The sequence below is a fragment of the Theropithecus gelada genome, chromosome 5 (assembly GCF_003255815.1).
Source record: "Theropithecus gelada isolate Dixy chromosome 5, Tgel_1.0, whole genome shotgun sequence".
In the NCBI taxonomy this organism is placed as follows: domain Eukaryota; kingdom Metazoa; phylum Chordata; class Mammalia; order Primates; family Cercopithecidae; genus Theropithecus; species Theropithecus gelada.
The window spans coordinates 67060021-67074959 of NC_037672.1; the positions used below are offsets into that span (position 1 = coordinate 67060021).

The 14939-nt window shown below is 40.3% G+C and overlaps 1 protein-coding gene across 2 annotated transcripts in view; it reads right to left on the minus strand.

Moving 5' to 3' along the window:
* The window catches only part of PARM1 (prostate androgen-regulated mucin-like protein 1), a 117346-nt gene that overhangs the window by 66825 nt on the left and 35582 nt on the right, over window positions 1-14939 (minus strand). The gene's annotated exons all lie outside the window — the stretch shown is intronic.

Here is a 14939-nt window from a genome sequence, read left to right on the forward strand (position 1 = left end):
GAGACTCCATCTCAAAAACAAAACAAAACAACCAAACAAAAAACCCCAATGAATTATTCTCTCAGATACATAATTTAAATCTGTTCCTTGTGGTTCTCAATTTCCTGCCAAATGGAATGAGGCAGTTGTATGTTGTCTGGGCCCTGCATTCAGACAGAGTAGGGTTAAATCACTGCTCACTCTCTACTAGCTTTGCAACCTTAGGAAAGTTACTTTTGACCTTGGGCAAGTTGCTTATGACCTTAAGCAAGTTGCTTTGTTACTTCCCTTTCACTGAACCTCAATTTCTTCCATTGTGAAACTGGATAATAGTAGTATCTTCTTCTCAGGATTGCGATAAGGAAGAAATGGACAACCCATTGTTGGAAAAGGCAGTCTGTCATGGGCCCCTGCATCTGCACCCATCCTTGCTGAGTATGCCAAAATGCAAGGCCTAGCTGTCCTATGATGCTGAGCCATTTCTGTAGCTAATCACATAGCCAATTAAGTAGGTCATGGTGACACAGACGAACAACCACATGACTACTAACTCCTCAGGGGAAAGATTCTGCCTTGTTCATTACTTGCCGTAAAAGGTACTGAGGGCTTGGTCCTAGATTCCTCAGCTGCAGCACAACTGCCTGCATAGCTGCCACCTGGGCCCTTTGTGTTATGTGGGATGTAATGGCAGAGGAACTGGCAGTATCATATGATGTTCCTGCTGCTTTCTGTGCTGTAAATAAAAATGGTCTTGCTCAGATCCATTGAATCTCATTGTCTACTTTTGGAATCTATGGGGCTGTGGAAAGCCAGCCTTCCTGATTGCTTACTCATGTCCTTTGGATCTTTATTGGAGCTGTGTCACTCCCTGCCATCCTCTGTGACAAGGGTTGGCAAACTTTTTCTCTAAAGGGCCAGAAAGTATATATTTTAAGCTTTGGGGGCCACACATAGTCTCTACTGCATATTCTTCTTAGTGTATTTTTTCTTTAACAACCTTTTAAAAATTAAAAAAAAAGTTTAATTCACAGGTTGAACAAAAATAGGCTGAGGGCTGGGTGTGACCTCAGCTCTTAGGAGGCTAGTATCTTCCCTGATATCCATGTAAAACACTTAAAACAGTCTATGCTATGTTAACAACATTTCAAAAAAACATTAGCTATTCTTACACTTAATGCTTTTTTATTTTGTTAATCTCCAAGCCTAAGGAAACCCTCCTGGTACTCCAAATAACGTTAGAAAACAATACAGAACCTTTTGGGAAACACACAGTGCACAGTGACTAGTTATTCTCACTCCTTTAAGTAAATTCTGTGTCTTTGGAAACAGGGCAACTCCTTATGTCAGGCTTCCCGACATGGTGCCAAGAATAGGTTACAGGTATGTGTGTAGATATTGAACTCCTCCACCTTCAGGGCAGATGGTCACCTTCATCTGTTTATTCCAGAGCACTGTGCAAATATTATCATTTTCTATGTGGGTCAAGGCATGAAAAAGGTTGTTAAACCCTGTTTCAGGTCATTAAGTTACCACTTAGTGAAGTACAGGTTTGGTGTATAACAGAACAGTTTTCAATTTTTAGACCACTATTTTCAACTAGAGTGTGGTTGGTGTGGAATTCAGAGGAGCATGCAGTTTCCTTTACTGATTCCAGGTGACTGCAGAATGATTTCTCCTCACAGGACAGGAGATAGTAAGTCACACTAATTGGTTAACTCTTAATGGTCCAGACACCCTCTGAGGAAAAAGATGATAAAAATAGCCAAGAAAGCCAAGTGTGGTGGCACACACCTGTAGTTCCAGCTACTTGGAAGGTTGAGGCAATTTTTAGAGATGGGGTCTTGCTATGTTTCCAGGCTAGACTTGAATTCCTGAAATATTTCAAGTGATTGATCACTTGAGCCCAAGAGTTCAAGTCAAGCCTGGCAACATAGTGAGAACCCCATCTCTAAAGATAAACTTTAAAAAACAGCCAAGAATACATCAATGATACAAAGAATAAAGACAACAAGAAGTTTTGAAGGACTGCTGAACTGGAAGGTGAAGGGGTGAGGTGGAAAGGGAAGCCAAAAGGAACTACAATAATAATTGAGTGTCAAAAACTGTCCAAGCACTCGTTCTGGTTAAAAAGGTAAATTCTCCAGGGCCAAATCTAAGAAGAGAGGAAAAGTAGTGGAATAAAGTACATGGGAGCAGGAGGGAAAGTTGAAGGAATAGAGCCATGGGCTGCAGAAGATACAGAAGAGAGAAGCATTGACGGGGATCATATAAATCAGGTCCAGTCATGGTGACCAGAATAGCCAGCTTTCCAGATAGGAGAAACTCCTACTGAAGTCTCATAACTGGTAGTGCTATCCACTGTACCAGCATCCTATGACATCACTCCATCACTGAAGTTCTGTGACAATGACCTTGAGTCATCCACAGATGCAAGAATGATGCACAGTCTGTTTCGTCTCCTGAGTCAGAAAAGCATACGTTTAAAAGATCTCCCCCTCAAAATAGTTATAAGATTTCAGACATTCTCTCCATAAAAGGATATTTTAGTTTTCTGAAAAACCTATTCCCAGACCATATTCAGTGACTGAAGCCACAACAATCCACTATCTACTGAGATATATAATGACTCTCATAGTACATGAGGGGCGGGTCAGATGAATGCTCTAGAGTCTCCTTGTAAGACCTGTCCTGGTTGTGAGTTGAAATCAGTTCCTCTAATTTTCCCTCTAACTTAGTATAAGACTCTGAGTTGTCACTATAGATACAAGGCAATATCTGGTCCCTGGAACAATTTCTCAAATGATGTCAGTGGTGAGGTAAGGCCGTAGATATTCAATTTTTTTTTTTTTTCCCTATTGCAGTGTTAACATAAAAGTACGAAACTAGGAAGTGTACTTCATGGGGTCAGGGAGCTGTCCTCTGAATAGTGAGCTGATTGACTGAAGGAGTGATAATGATTTTGTGTATAAAATGAATTAGGACTAAACGGTACGTGTCATGGAATAGTGACAACTTAATTCAAGCATATCACTAAGGAGATTGCTTTAGAATGTTTTCTTTTAAAGAACTTCTCTGAATATGTTCCCGGAGGGAACTGTTTCTGAAAGTTACCCTGGAAATAAAGAGCCCTGCCTCTGGAATACATTCATATTCAACAATGGTGGCACAGTTTCAAACCCTAATCTTAGGAGTCTCTGACATCATTTTAAAGATATACTCAAGAACTAAGGTTGTACAGTGGTGATCTTTGGGTGGTGAGAAGAGAAAGTTGCTACTAAAAAAAGTTTGTTGCTTGAATTTTCCTTTTTAAAAAAGTTATGTGAATGTGTTTATTATTTTATTTTCTTAATTTTAATTTTATTTGTTTTAAGTTCTGGGGTACATGTGCAGGATGTACAGGTTTGTTACACAAGTAAACATGTGCCATGATGATTTGCTGGACCTACCAACCCATCACCAGGTATTAAGCCCAGCGTGTATTAGCTACTTTTCCTGATGCTCTCCCTCCCTCTTCACTCCTGACCCTGACAGGCCCCAATGTGTGTTGTTCCCCTCCTTGTGTCTATGTATTCACATTGTTCAGCTCCCATTTATAAGTGAGAATATGTGGTGTTTGGTTTTCTGTTCCTGCATTAGTTTGCAGAAAATAATAGCTTCCAGCTCCATCCATGTCCTGGCAAAGGACATGATCTTGTTCCTTTTTATGACTGCATAGTATTCCATTGTGTATATGTACCACATTTTCATTATCCAGTCTATCATTGATGGGCATTTGGGTTGATTCCATGCCTTTGCTATTGTGAATAGTGCTGCAATAAACATATGAGTGCATGTATCTTATAATAGAATGATTTATATTCCTTTGAATGTATACCCAGTAATGGGATTGCTGGGTCAAATGATATTTCTGGTTTTAAGTGTTTTTTTGAGATAGAGTCTCACTTTGTTGCTCAGACTGTTGTGCAGTGGCACAATTTCGGCTCACTGCAACCTCTGCTGCCCAGGTTCAAGCGATTCTCCTGTTTTAGCCTCCTGAGTAGCTGGGATTACAGACACCTTCCACCACATCCAGCTAATTTTTGTAGTTTTAGTAGAGACGGGGTTTCATCATCTTGGCCAGGCTGGTCTTGAATGCCTGACCTCATGATCCACCTGCCTCAGCCTCCCAAAGTGCTGGGATTACAGGCATGAGCCACCGACCTAGCCCTGGTTCTAGGTGTTTGAGGAATAGCTACGTTGTCTTCCACAATGGTTGAACTAATTTACATTCCCACCAACAGTGTAAAAGCATTCCTATTTCTTCCCAGTCTCACCAGCATCTGTTGTTTCTTGACCTTTTAATAACTGCCATTCTGAATGGCGTGAGATGGTATCTCACTGCGGTTTTGATTTGCATTTCTCTAACGATCAGTGATGTTGAGCTTTTTTTCCATATGTTTCTTGGCCACATATGTTTCTTGGCCACATAAATGTCTTAAAGAAGTATCTGCTCATGTCCTTTGCCCACTTTTTAATGAGGTTGTTTGTTTTCTTCTTGTAAATTTGTTTAAGTTCCTTGTAGATTCTGGATATTAGACCTTTGTCAGATGGATAGATTGCAAAAATTTTCTCCCATTCTCTAGGTTGTCTGTTCATTCTGATGATAGTTTCTTTTGCTGTGCAGAAGCTCTCTAGTTTAATCAGATCCCGTTTTTCAATTTTTGCTTTTGTTGCAATTGCTTTTGACATTTTCATCATGAAATCTTTGTCTGTGCCTATGTTCTGAATGGTATTGCCTAGACTTTCTACTAGGGTGTTTATAGTTTTGGGTTTTACATTTAAATCTAATCCATCTTGAGTTAATTTGTATATAAGATGTAAGGAAGTTTCAATTTTCTGCATACGGCTAGCTAGTTTTCCCAGCACCATTTATTAAATAGGGAATCCTTTCCCCCATTGCTTGTTTTTGTCAGGTTTGTCGAAGATCAGATGTTTGTAGATGTGTGGTCTTATTTATGAGTTCTCTATTTTGTTCTATTGGTTTATGTGTCTACTTTTGTACCAGTACTGCTTTGGTACCAGGCATTTTGGTTACTGTCACCTTGTACCATAGTTTGAAGTCAGGTAGTGTGATACCTCCAACTTTTTTCTTTTTGATTAGGATTGTCTTGGTTATATGGGCTATTTTTTGATTCCATATGAATTTTAAAATGGTTTTTTTTATAATTCTGTGAAAAATGTCAATGGTAGTTTGATGGGAATAGCATTGAATCTATAAATTACTTTGGGCAGTACGGTCAGTTTCACGACACTGATTCTTCCTATCCATGAGCGTAGAATGTTTTTCCATTTGCTTGTGTCCTCTCTAATTTCCTTGAGAAGTGGTTTGTAGTTCTGCTTTCAGAGATCCTGCACTTCCCTTATTAACTGTATTCTGAGGTATTTTATTCTCTTTGTAGCAATTGTGAATAGAAGTTCGTTTATGATTTGGCTCTCTGCTTGTGTGTTGTTGGTGTATAGGAATGCTTGTGATTTTTGCAAACTGATTTTGTACCCTGAGACTTTGCTGAAGTTGCTCATCAGCTTAAGAAGCTTTGGGGCGGAGATGATGAGGTTTTCTAGATATAGGATCATGTCATCTGCAAACAGAGACAGTTTGACTTTTTCTCTTCCAATTTGAAACACTTTATTTCTTTCTCTCGCCTGATTGCCCTGGCCAGAATATCCAACACTATGTTGAATAGAAGTGGTGATAGAGGGCATTTTGTTTTGTGCCAGTTCTCAAGGGGAATGCTTCCAGCTTTTACCCATTTAGTATGATGTTGGTTGTGGGTTTGTCATAAATGGCTCTTATTATTTTGAGGTATGTTCTTAGAATAGCTAGTTTACTGAGAGTTTTTAACATTAAAAGATGTTGAATTTTATCAAAGGCTTTTTCTCCATCTATTGAGATAATCATGTGGTTTTTGTCTTTAGTTCTGTTTATGTGATGACTTATGTTTATCAATTTGTGTATGTTGAACCAGCCTTGGATCCTGGGGATGAAGCTGACTTGATCATAGCAGATAAGCTTTTTGATGTGCAGACGGATTTGGTTTGCCAGTATTTTATTGAGGATTTTTGCATTGATGTTCATCAGGGATATTGGCCTGAAGTTTTCTTTTGTGTTGTTGTTGTGTCTCTGCCTGGTTTTGGTACCAAGATGATGCTGGCCTTGTAAAATGAGTTAGGGAGAAGTCCCTCTTTTTCAAATTTTTGGTATAGTTTCAGTAGAAATGGTACCAGCTCTTCTTTGTACCTCTGGTAGAATTTAGCCATGAATCTGTCTGATCCTGGGCTTTCTTTGGTTGGTAGGCTATTTATTTCTGCCTCAATTTCACAGCTGGTTATTGGTCTATTCAGGTATTCAACTTATTTCTGGTTCAGTCTTGGGAGGGTGTATGTGTCCAGGAATTTATCCTTTTCTTCTAGATTTTCTAGTTTGTTTGCATAGAGGTGTTTACAGTATTCTCTGATGGTTGTTTGTAGTACTTCAGTGGGGTCAGTGGTGATATCTCCTTTATCACTTTTTATTGTGTTTATTTGATTCTTCTTTCTGTTCTTCTTTATTAGTCTAGCGAGTGGTCTGCCTAGTTTAACATTTTTTTCAAAAAACCAGATCCTGGATTCATTGATTTTTTGAAGGTTTTTTGTGTCTCTATCTCCTTCTGTTCCTCTCTGATCTTGGTTGTGTCTTATTTCTGTTAGTTTTCGGGGTTGTTTGCTCTTGGTTCTCTAGTTCTTTTCATTTTGATGTTAGGGTGTCTATTTGAGATGTTTCTAGATTTTTGATATGAGCATTTTAGTGCTATAAATTTCCCTCCTAACACTGCTTTAGCTGCATCCCAAAGATTCTGGTACATTGTCTCTTTGTTCTCATTAGCTTCAAAGAACTTCTTGATTTCTGCCTTAATTTTATTATTTACCCAGGAGTCATTCAGGAGCAGGTTGTTCAATTTTGATGAAACTGTGTGGTTCTGAGTGAGTTTCTTAATCTTGAGTTCTAATTTGATTGTGCTGTGGTCTGAGAGACTGTTATGATGTCAGTTCTTTTGCATTTGCTGAGGAGTGTTTTACTACCAATTATGTGATCAATTTTAGAGTAAAGTGTCAGGCAATTCTGAGAAGAATGTATATTCCATTATTTTGGGGTAGAAAGTTTTGTAGATATCTATTAGCTCCACTTGATTCAGAGCTGAGTTCAAGTCCTGAATATCTTTGTTAATTTTCTGTCTTGATGATCTGTCTCATATTGACAGTAGGGTGTTAATCTCTCCCACTATTACGTGTGGGAGTATAATTCTCTTTGTAAGTCTCTCAGCACTTGTTTTATAAATCTGAGTGATCCTGTATTGGGTGCATATATATTTAGGATAGTTATTTGTTCATGTTGAATGGAACCCTTTACCATTATGTAATGACCTTCTTTGTATTTTTTTATCTTTGTTGGTTTAAAGTCCGTTTTGTCTGAAACTACGCTTGTAGCCCTTGATTTCTTCTGCTTCCATGTGCTTGGTAAATTTTCCTCCATCCCTTTATTTTGAGCCTATATGTGTCTTTGAACATGAGATGGGTCTCTTGAATACAGCACACTGATAGGTCTTGACTCTTTATCCAGCTTGTCATTCTGTGTCTTTTAATTGGGGGCATTTAGCCCATTTGCTTTTAAGGATAATGATGTTATGTGTGAATTTGATCCTGTCATCATGAATCTAGCCAGTTATTTTGCAGACTTGTTAATGTAGTTAATGTAGTTGCTTCACAGTGTCATTGGTCTGTGTACTTCAGTGTGTTCTTATAGTGACTGGTAATGGTTTTTCCTTTCCTTAGGAGCTCTTGCAAGGCAAGCCTGGTGGTAACTAATTCCCCCAACATTTATTTGGCTGAAGAGGATTTTATTTCTCCTTCACTTATGAAGCTTAGTTTGGCCTGATATGAAATTCTGGGTTGGAAATTCTTTCCTTTAAGAATGTCGATGTTGGCCCCCAATTCCTTTTTGCTTGCAGGGTTTCCACTGAGAGATTTGCTGTTAGTCTGATGGGCTTCCCTTTGTAGGTGACCTGGCCTTTCTCTCTGGCTGCCCCTAACATTTTTTCCTTCATTTCAACTTTGGAGAATCTGATGATTATGTGTCTTGGAGTTTATTTTTCTCATGGAGTATTTTACTGGGGTTCTCAGAATTTTCTACATTTGAATGTTGGCCTGTCTTGCTAAGTTCGGGAAGTTCTCCTGCATGATATCCTGATGAATGTTTTCCAACTTGGGTCCATTCTCCTTGTCTCTTTCATGTACTCCCATTAGTCGTAGGTTCAGTCTTTTTACATAATCCCATAGTTATCAGAGGTTTTGTTCATTCCTTTTCATTCTTTTTCTCTAATCTTGTCTGCCTGTCTTATTTCAGAAGATAGTCTTCAAGCTCAGAGATTCTTTCTTATGCTTGGTCTATTTGGCTATTGATATTTGTGGTTGCATTGTGAAGTTTTCGTGTAGTGTTTTTCAGCTCCATCAGATCCTTTATGTTCCTCTCTAAACTGGTTATTCTGGTTAACAGCTCCTGTAATGTTTTATCATGGTTCTTAGCTTGTTTACATTGGGTTAGAACATGCTCTGGTAGCTCAGTAAAGTTTGTTATTACTCACTTCTGAAGCCTACTTCTGTCAATTCATCCATGTCATCCTCAGCCCAGTTCTGTTCCCTTACTGGAGTGGTATTGAAATAATTTGGAGGAAAAGAGGCACTCAGGGTTTTTGAGTTTTTGGCATTCTTGCATTGATTTTTCCCCATGTTTGTGAGTTTATCTACCTTTGATCTTTAAGGCTGATGACCTTCAGTTAGTTCAGTTAGGGTTTTTGTGGGGTCTTCTTGTTGATATTGTTGTTGTTACTTTATATTTGTTTGTTTCTCTTTTAACAGTCAGGCCCCTCTTCCGTAGGGCTGCTGTGGTTTTTCTGGGGGTCCACTCCAGACCCTATTCACTTGAGTCCCTCCTGCACCTGGAGGTGTCATCAGTGGAGGCTGCAGAACAGCAAACATGGCTGGCTGCTCCTTCCTCTTGGAACCCTGTCACAGAAGGGCACCCATCTGATGCCGGCAGGAACACTCCTGTATAAGGTATCTGGCAATCCCTGTTGGCATGTCTCACCCAGTCAGGAGGCACCAGATCAGTGACCCACTTAATAATATACTCTGGCTACCCCTTGGCAGGGCAGGTGCCCTGCAATGGGGGAAGTCCTCCTCATCTGGACTGCCCAGACTTTTCAGAGCAAGCAGGCAGGAAAGACAAAGTCCACTAGACTGTGGAAACTGTGGCCACCCCTGCCCCCAGGGTCTCCATCCCAGAGAGTTCAGAGTTCTGTCTGTAAAGCCCTGGCTGGAATTGCTGAAATTCCCAGGGAGGCCCCCCACTGTGAGGAGGAATGGATTCAGGTCCCACCTAAAGAAGCAGCCTGGCCATGATCTGCCACAGCTGCTGTACAGAACTGTGGGAATTCCTCCCAGTCCAAACGGCCCAGCTTCCCTGGCATCAGCAGGGGAAAATGGCAGACTGGAGCCACAGTAATGGCCATCACCCCTCTCTCCAGGAACTCGGTCATCTTAGGCAGTCTCTAGCCTGCTGCCACTGGCTACAACTCAAACAGCCACAAAGAGTTTATATGATTCTGTGCTTGGGACCCAAGGCCCTGGTGGCATGGGCTCACAGGGGGATTTCCTGATCCACAGAAAAAGCATGGTTTCCCTGATGAGGTAGCACAATCACTCACCACCTCCCTTGGCTGGGGGTAGGAATCCCCTCGCCCTATGTGGCTCTCAGGTGGGCTGTGGCTCCACCTTGCTTTTTCTCACTCTCTGGGTGTTGTACCAACTGTCTAGTTGGCCCCAATGAGAAAAACCTGGATACTTGTGCTGAAGGTGCAGGATTTACTTGCCATTTTCATTCTTCTCCATGAGAGCCACTGATGGCAGCTTCTTCTAGTCAGCCATCTTGGCTCCTCCTCCCTATTGCTTCAATGTTCTAATTTTCTACAATATCTACATACTGCAACTATAATAATGCAAAGCTTAATTAAAAATTATACTCAAGCCATTGCGAGGTTGATTATATAATTATGCAGAAGTTGTTGAACTACCAATTTACTTGTCTCTCCTAGCCCCATGCATATAATTAACATAACAAATGTAGTCAAAGGCGACTACATGTTTATAAAATATACCTTTGACTTCATGTTCATGAAATACATGCATTTTATAAACTTCTCTGGTGTGCATGTTCTGGTAAAATTTCTGGCAAATGCCAAAACCTAGTAAAGAATATGCTTTCCCTTCTATTCACAGCCATAGTTATGTCTTTCAACTACTCAAAAACTCACACAAAGTCAATTAAAGAAGTTGAAATCACTGAACTACTTCTAGGTGGAGCTTCACATCCTATGCTTTTGTTTTGTTTTACAGAAAAAATAATACCACACTCTAACATGATTGGGAAAAGCAAAACTCTCATTAACTGCAGTATCTGGTTATGACTAACTAGAGTTCATGTAATTCTAAAGCCAGGCTAAAGATACTTTGGTTTTTAAAGAGTGATACATCAGAATGTGTAATACATCTAACAGGGGATGGAATGTTTCAAAAACTGGATGCCAAAGTCCACCTGTTTTAGTTTTGCAGAGACTGCACTGATATCCAAAGGTTAGGTGAAAGAGGGAATGTGCAAATGTCTGATGCAGTGTCTGATGCTGTCCATATTACTTGCTTTGGCTGCCATAACAAAATGCCACAGACTATGTGGCTTAAACAACAAAAATTTATTTGCCCACATTTCTGGAGGCTGGAAGTCTGAGATCAGGGTCTCAAATGGTCAGGTTCTGGGGAGATACCCCTTCCTGGGTTGCTAATGACCACCTTTTGCCTGTGTCCTCACATGATGGAGAGAGACAGAGAGTAGGCTCTCTGGTGTTGCTTCTTAGAAGGGCACCACTCTCATTACAAGGGCCCCATCCTCGTGACCTCATCTAAACTTAATTACTTCTGAAAGCCCTATCTCTAAATACCATCACATAGAAGGTTAAGGGCCTCAATATCTGAATTTTAAGGGAACACATTTCAGTCCATAGCACTGCCCCTGAAAGTCACCCCCTCAGGCCAAATTTTGGGAGGTCACAATAACATCTGCATTCACATTTACCTTTCTCTACTATGACTGCAATCACCTCTACATTCTATAGTAACAAACCATAACAGAGAATAGAAAACTTCTGACAGGCTAGTGCTGGGAATAAAAGCCTTATATGTCTCCATGCCTCCTGAGCTTGAATGAGTCAAATTATATTGACAAAGATACAGGAGTCTGAAAAACTGGACAAGTCTTCTGTTGAAAGCTATTTAACAACTTCCAGTGGCTCATCCTCCTCGGGCGTCATTGCTATGACAGTGGAGACCTGGGGACCCATGATGGGTAATTCTTTGTGTCAACTTGACTGGGATAAACGGTGCCCAGGAAAAACATTATTTCTGGGTAAGGTCTGTGAGGGTGTTTCTGGATGAGACTAGCATGCGAATCCATGGACTCAGTTAAGTAGACTGCCCTCCTCAAAGTGTGTGGGCATTATCCAATCCATGGCAAACCTGAACAGAGCACACACAGAGGAAGGAGGGATTTGCCTCTTCTTTTTCTGCCTCATGGCATAATGTGGGACATCTCACCTCATCTTCTCTGGTCCTTAAACTAAATCACGCCATCAACAACCCTGGTTCTAAGGCCCTCATATTTGAACTAAATTACACCACTGGCTTTCTTGTCCAGCTTGCAGACAGAAGATGGTGGAACTTCCCAGCCACTGTAATTACTCATCCGAGCCAATTCTTTATAATAAATCCCTCTCTCTCTTACTCTTTCTTTCTCTCTTTCTCCATGCGTGCGCACACGTGCGTGCACACACACACACGGAACATATTTTATTATTTGATTCTCTAATCATGATCAATATAGGATCCCAGTGTCCTAAAATCTGAGGGTGGTGTCCTGGGTTCCTCTGTAGGAATTTGTGTCAAGAGAGAGAAGACAACCAGAATCTACAGAGTGTGAATAGTATGGGTTTTATTTACCTAAAAAAATGGTCTATTTAACTTTATGGCCATCTTAAGGCTTGTGCCACTGCAAGAGGGTCCTGGGAAGGATTCCTCCGGACAGGACTTTGTATTCAACTTGTACTGCCTTCCAGGAGTCAGATGCAGATGAGGAGACCGGATGTCTCCAGTTCTATCCCTGGACTGTGATATACAACTCGGGGGCAGGCAGGGGGGTGGTTGGGAGGGAGAGTTTCTTGTTTACAAGTTGCTGAGATCTTTATGGGGAAAATAAAATTACTTTTAGGAAATAAAAGCATTTTATATGCTGAGATCATTTATTCTTTTAAACACCTTAAAAGTCTGTTCATATTTATTGGAAATTTTTTTATATATTCATATGTACTGTCCAGTATCTTCAGATGGCAGGTTTCACTAATTTTTCTATTTTAAGTTTATATTACATATGTGTACCACTGTGAAAATATTCAGATTTTATACTTCATTGATGGAAAAACAAAATCAAAAATCAAAATTCAAACCCAAAAAATGTTAAACAAGGCTCCTAAAGGCAGTGTGGACATGAGAAAGAGGAGTAAATCTAAATACCTCCCATGGGATGGGGTTGTAGAAAATCCATTCTTACGTTATTTTGTTTAATCTTCAGAATAACACTGTGAGGTGTGATTGACTCATTATGTGCAAGTGAGGACAATGAGGCTCAGAGAACTAAACATCACATGGTAGATAAGGGGCAGAGCCAATGTTTTCAACTGTCATCTACTCAAAAGCAAAGCCTTGCCTTCTCCACTGCACTGTACCAGCTTGCAGATGTCCTCAAGCCTCCTGTCCCCACAGTGTAAGTCTTCATTTCCTCTTACTGCCTGCACACATTGAGGCATCAGCAAGATGACATCGTCAAGGACTTAACATTTAAAATAAAATAACCCAAATAATTTAGAGGCTCACCTGTTACTAGGCTCAGATTGAGCTTATGTTACTTTCTGCTGACCAGAAAAAGAAATCATGAAGTACTAGTTTGTGTATTTACCAGAAGAAGTTTCATAAGCGTGCTAAGAAACAAGTCTCTCAAATATAACTTTTGATTCCAAGAAGCTATTTACAGCAGAATGTCAAAACTCACATATTACTACCGAAGAGCTGCACTAAAAGACATAATTTTGAGAATATTCAGATCCATCTGCAGATGTTCAAAAAGGTAAAGATTTCAGAAACGTGTTGACTTAGATTTGTGCTTCTTTCTGAAGTTATTTTATTGTACGAAGCATACAAACACGTAACTCAGTGCCAAATAAAGGGATTCTGAAAGAAACAGAAAGAGGTTTCAAAACTAAGTGAATGAATATGAGTGAAAGGTAAGTATTACCGCAGGCATTTTCTTTTTGCATTATAAAAAACAAAGCAAATCCAATGTTCAGGGCAAAAATCAGGGCTCCCCAACAGTACACCACAATCTTGCAGATGCTCAGGCAATCCCAGAGCTATGTGGCCCTGTTTTCAGCTCATGTTCCCTCTGTCCCTGTAGTTTCATGGGAAGGTGACATGGGCAGCACTGCTCCACTGAGCATTCTCAGGAATTTCAGTGTTTTTACCCCTTCCCTGCTCAGAGACAGGGCATGCTTGTTGTCAATATCCTTGCTCATCCTTGCAGACCTCCAGCCATACCCTCACTACCAGCAACTTCAAGGAGCTACATATGAATAATAAATATGTGTGATAGAAAATTATTATGCTTGTGGCTGTGAAAGATGTCCTCTGGTCTTGTTAGGAGCAGACACCATCCAGCTAATCAGTGCTGCAGGAAGAATGTGTCCCAAGACCTTGAACTTCTCAGAGACCTTGAAAACTTTATTCTAGAAAGAATAGTCTAGACTAGGCTGGGAAAAGATTAGCATCAAAGGTAAGATATTAAAAGGTTAAGCCAGCTCTTCATTAACCCCACTAGTGTACCAAGTAGGTGACGGAGTGTGCAATTCAGCAAAGCAAGACTCAGAATCTCAGACAGGAAGGAGATCTGAGGACTTGCCTCGCCCACATGCTTTATTTTCAGATAAGCAAACTCAGCTCAGAAACATAAACATAACTGTATTTCATCAAATCTAAAAAGTGCCAACTATCAGACACATTGTTATTTTATGTAGTGTTAAGAGTGACATAAAATGCTGTTAATAAAATAGGATATGCCATTGATTGTGAAACACATCTCATTTTTAAAGTGGTAAAAGCAAAACCAAAAGAACAAAACAAAAGCTGAAAACAAACAAACAAACAAACATCTTCTATGGTTTGGCTGTATCCCCACTCAAAACTCATCTTGAATTGTAACTCCCATAATCCCCATGTGTTGTAGAGGGACCGGATGAGAGGTAATTGAATCACGGGGTCAGGTTTTTCCTGTGCTGTTCTCGTGATAGTGAATAAATCTCACAAGATCTCATGGTTTAATAAAGGGCAGCCCCCCAACCCCCGCACATACTCTCTTGCTTACCATCATGTAAGACATGTCTTTGCTCCTTCGCCTTCTGCCATGATTGTGAGGCCTCCCCAGCCATGTGGAACTGTGAGTCCATTAAACCTCTTTTTCTTTATACATTACTCAGTCTTAGATATGTCTTTATTTGCCCTGTGAGAACAAACTAATACAGTGTCTTAGAAGGGATATCTTGATGAGACATAGTAAGCAACTTGCCTCCAAATGTTCACTTCTCAGTCCTTAGGTCTCCTATTGTTCCCCACTATGCTCATGCTGCTTCATTTCCAACGAGAAACCTAAAATCCAGGCGTGGGGAAACTATCCCAAAGTCACTGAGTGAAGAAGGAGCAGAGCCAGGACTGACAGTAGGCCCCTGATTCCTTTG